At 42.2% G+C, this 5,019-nt stretch overlaps 1 protein-coding gene and 1 pseudogene across 1 annotated transcript in view; both read left to right on the forward strand.

Moving 5' to 3' along the window:
* The window catches only part of AHI1 (Abelson helper integration site 1), a 218,121-nt gene that overhangs the window by 96,022 nt on the left and 117,080 nt on the right, over positions 1 to 5,019 (forward strand). The gene's annotated exons all lie outside the window — the stretch shown is intronic.
* On the forward strand, positions 59 to 2,828 carry LOC104991679 (annotated as a pseudogene).

Below are 5,019 nucleotides of genomic sequence, written 5' to 3' on the forward strand. Positions count from 1 at the left end.
GCTTAGGATCATTTAGAAGCTTTTCACCAGCAGGAGCTGGGGAAAGACTCCTAGAGAGAAAGGGCTGAAGCAGAACAAGGAAGTTACTGATTGGCTATAGTTTAAAGCCCAGTTGGGCTCCTTGACGAGAGGCCTGGGGCATGGCTGTGTGGGGCCTGGGAGGTCGCCTTTGCTTGCGCGGGTGTCTTGGAGCCCGCAAGCTATTGTGTCCCCATTTCCAGAGTCGCAGCCCCCAGGGCGTGGAAGATGGGGACAGGCCTCAGCCTTCCTCGAAGACTCCCTAGGTCCCCAAGATCTACACCAAAACAGGAGACAAAGGGTTTTCTAGCACCTTCACTGGAGAAAGACCACCCAAAGACGACCAGGTGTTTGAAGCTGTGGGAACTACAGATGAATTAAGTTCAGCCATTGGGTTTGCTATGGAATTAATTGCAGAAAAGGACCACCCGTTTGTGGAAGAGCTTCAGAGAATCCAGTGCTCCCTGTAGGACTTCGGCTCTGCCCTGGCAACTCCGCGCTCCTCAGCCAGAGAGGCTCATTTAAAACACGCCATGTTCGAGGCGGGGCTCATCCTGGAGCTGGAGCAGTGGATCGACAGATACTCTCGCCAGCTGCCCCCACTCACCACTTTCATCCTGCCTTATTCTTGCCTAGAGAATCCCATGGACAGAGGAGCCTGGCGGGCTGCAGTCCATAGGATCACAGAGTCAGACAGGACTGAGTGACAACACCCAGAGACTACGCCCTATCAGGAGGCAAGAGCAGCTCCACACTGCACTTCTGTCGGGCCGTGTGTAGCCCAGCCGAGAGACGTGTGATGCCTCTTGTCCAGACGGGTGAGACCGATGCAAACGTGGTCAAGTTCTTAAACAGACTCAGTGACTGTCTCTTCACATTAGCCAGATACACAGCCATGAAGGAAGGGAATCCAGAAAAGATATACAAGAACAATGACCTGTTGGACCGCACCTGAGGCTCTGGGAAAGAATGGAAGTGACAATGGTGAAGGGAAGACTTCGCCCTCGCATCCTGATCCCTGAAGATCTCACCCACAGGGGCCAGAAGCTGGTCTTCTGTCCAAACCTGGCTTCCTTTCACAGCTCTGACACTTCCTTTGGGAGCTGTGGCTGGTGGAGAATCCTACCCTCCTCCCCTGGGCTCTCCTCGGTCTTCGAGGAAGTGGGAATGAAGTCGGTGTTGCAGGAAAGAAAGATAAAGTGATTGCTTCATCGAGGAACCAAGCAGAAAAAAAGAATAAAAGTGGGAAAGGCTTGCAAAAAAATAAAAATAAAGCTCAGTTGGCTATTGGGATTAGTTATCCTTAGGTTTCAGTATTGAAACCTTGAAGTATTTACAGGCTTAGATTTTGGTTTGCTTATGTGATCATAGGCCACCTGGCATTAAAGCCACTTCAGTCTAATCCTTGAATTCGTTTAAGAGTTATAATAATGGGAGTGCAAGCAGTGGACAGATTTAAGATATATTTTGGAAGTAGATTCAGCACAATGTGGTGATGGATTAGATGTGGTGTAAGTGAGAGAATGAGAACTTAGAAATCACTTCTGTGTTGCTTTTTATAGCCACTGTGTAGATGCTGGTAGAGCTTTTTAATGAGATGAGGACTACTGGCGTGGAGTTTTCTATATGAATGTAGCTGAGAAGTAAGCAATTGGATATTTGAGTCTTGAGCTCTGGGGAGAGTTCAGGGTAAAAGCCGTATTTGTTCTAAACTGTTAGATTTGGTACAATCACCTGGAGAGAGAGTATAGCTAAATACCTGAGACCCTGAAGAGAGTATGTCAGGAAATCTCACAGGAGGTATTTTAAGAAAGGGGAGTGATAAGCAGTCACATGCTATTGAGCGAATGAGTAAAACGAGGACAGAAAATTGGCAGGATGATGTCCTTTGGTTTCCTAGATGAGTACAGTTTCAGTACAGGGAGAAAAGCTCAGTTGAAGTGGGTTGAAGACAGAATGGGAGTCTATAAAGCAGAGACTGTGTAGACCATTCTTTTAAGAAATTCTAACTGAGGAGCAGAGAAGCAGCAACTGGAGGAGAACATTAGATGGACAATATTAAAGTATGCTTATTTGCTGCTGGGAATAATTCGGTGGTGACAGAGAAATTGATAACGTCCCATGGAGGTGGTTATTGCTGGACTCAAGTCCTTGAAGAAATGAGAGGGAATCAAATTCTGAATGCCAGTGGAGAAACTGGCCTAAAGAGAAGTGAGTGTTCATCCTCTCTGATAGGCACATAGGTAGAAACTATGGGTAGATGCTCAGATAAAGATTTGATGATGGGAAGATAAAAAGAGTTCTCATCTCTTTACTTCCAAGACAGTAATTGGTATTAGAAGTCTTCCATTGCTCTCACATAAACTTATAATTTCCAAATTTCCTTGCTCTTTCCTTTGTTTCGAGATGGATTGAATCATATCAGAAATGATATTGCCTGGAGGAATTTCTTTCCATTAAGCTTTGTAATTCCTCACAAATGGGATTAATCTGTTTTTCTCATGTTCCCAGACATATTGATTCATAATTGGCATGTATTTTAATTGAGTTTATTCTGCCTTAAATTATAATTAATTTTGCCTATATTCTCCAGAATTAAAGTATGAATTTCCTCAGGGAGGAACAATTCTATTCTTTCTTTCTGTTCATCTTCCTCTCCTCTCTTCCTTCTTTCTGTTTTTTTAGATTTTACGTGATATTGTTTCCAGCTCTAATCTTTACGTGTCTGAATTTCCATACTTCTCTGTAAGCTTCTTGAAGCCAGAGGACTTTTATCTTTTTTTTTTAATTATTAATGTCATCTATACTCAGTTCAGTTCATTCATTCAGTCATGTCCGACTCTTCACAACCCCATGGACTGCAGCACACCAGGCCTCCCTGTCTATCACCAATTCCCAGAGCTTGCTCAAACTCATATCCATCAAGTCGGTGATGCCATGCAACCATCTTATCCTTTGTTATCCCCTTCTCCTCCCACATTCAATCTTTCCCAGCATCAGGGTCTTTTCAAATGAGTCAATTCTTTGCATCAGGTGGCCAAAGTATTGGAGTTTCAGCTTCAACATCCGTCCTTCCAATGAACACTCAAGACTGATCTCCTTTAGGATGGACTGGTTGAATCTCCTTGCAGTCCAAGGGACTCTCAAGAGTCTTCTCCAACACCATAGTTCCAAAGCATCAATTCTTCTGCACTCAGCTTTCTTTATAGTCCAACTCTCACATCCATACATGACTACTGGAAAAACCGTAGCCTTAATTAGATGGACTTTTCTTGGCAAAGTAATATCTCTGCTTTTTAATATGCTGTCTAGGTCGGTCATAACTTTCCTTCCAAGGAGTAAGCATCTTTTAATTTCATGGCTGCAGTCACCATCTGCAGTGATTTTGGAGCCCTAAAAAATAAAGTCTGACACTGTTTCTACTGTTTCCCCATCTATTTGCCATGAAGCGATAGGACTGGATGCCATGATCTTAGTTTTCTGAATGTTGAGCTTTAAGCCAACTTTTTCACTTCTCTTTCACTTTCATCAAGAGTCTCTTTAGTTCTTCTTCACTTTCTGCCATAAGGGTGGTGTCATCTGCATATCTGAGGTTATTGTTATTTCTCCTGGCAGTCTTGATTCCAACTTGTGCTTCATCCAGCCCAGCGTTTCTCATGATGTACTCTGCATATAAGTTAAATAAGCAGAGTGACAATATACAGCCTTGACGTACTCCTTTTCTTGTTTGGAACCAGTCTGTTCCATGCTGGGTCATATGGTGGTTTTATTCCTAGTTTTTTAAGGAATCTCCATACTGTCTTCCATAGTGGCTTTATCAATTTACATTCCCACCAACAGTGCAAGTGCGTTCCCTTTTCTCCACACCCTCTCCAGCATTTATTGTTTGTCGATTTTTTGATGATGGCCATTCTGACCTTTGTGAGGTGATATCTCATTGTGGTTTTGATTTGCATTTCTCTAATAATGAGCGATGTTGAGGATCTTTTCATGTGTTTGTTAGCCATCTGTATGTTTTCTTTGAAGAAATGTCTGTTTAGGTCTTTTTCCCACTTTTTGTTTGGGTTGTTTGTTTTTCTAGCATTGAGTTGTATGAGCTGCTTGTATATTTTGGAAATGAATCCTTTGACAGTTGTTTCATTTGCTGTTATTTTCTCCCATTCTGAGGGTTGTCTTTTCACCTTGCTTATAGTTTCCTTTGCTGTGCAAAAGCTTTTAAGTTTAATCAGGTCCCACTTGTTTACTTTTGTTTTTATTTCCGTTACCTCTAGGAGGTGGGTCATAGTGGATCTTGCTTTGATTTATGTCATCGAGTGTCCTGCCTATGTTTTCCTCTAAGAGTTTTACAGTTTTTGGTCTTACATGTAGGTCTTTAATCCGTTTTGAGTTTATCTTTGTGTATGTGTTAGGAAGTGTTCTAACACTCTTTTACATGTATCCGTCCAGTTTTCCCAGCACCATTTATTGAAGAGGCTCTCTTTACCCCATTTAATATTCTTGCCTTCTTTGTCAAAAATAAGGTACCCATAGTGCATGGGTATATTTCTCCACTCCAGTATTCTTGCCTGGAGAATTCCATGGTAGGAGGTTAAAGTCCATGGGGTTGCAAAGAGTCAGACACAGCTAAGTTGACTAACACTTTAACTTGCAATGTCAACTACGGAATCAGAGTCAAAGATAAAATAGAAGAACAAAAGATGCTTGACAACAGTTTTAGGAGTTCTGTGCCAAGAACTAGGGCCAGAGACCTATATGTATATATTTTTCTATTATTTCATACCCCTGTTTCTAGATTTAAATATGGGTACTGTGTGGATCACAATAAACTGTGGAAAATTCTTCAAGAGATGGGAATACCAGACCACCTGATCTGCCTCTTGAGAAATTTGTATGCAGGTCAGGAAGCAACAGTTAGAACTGGACATGGAACAATAGACTGGTTCCAAATAGGAAAAGGAGTTCGTCAAGACTGTATATTGTCACCCTGCTTATTTAACTTAT

Source organism: Bison bison, unplaced genomic scaffold (assembly GCF_000754665.1).
Source record: "Bison bison bison isolate TAMUID 2011002044 unplaced genomic scaffold, Bison_UMD1.0 scf7180017864198, whole genome shotgun sequence".
Lineage (NCBI taxonomy): Eukaryota > Metazoa > Chordata > Mammalia > Artiodactyla > Bovidae > Bison > Bison bison.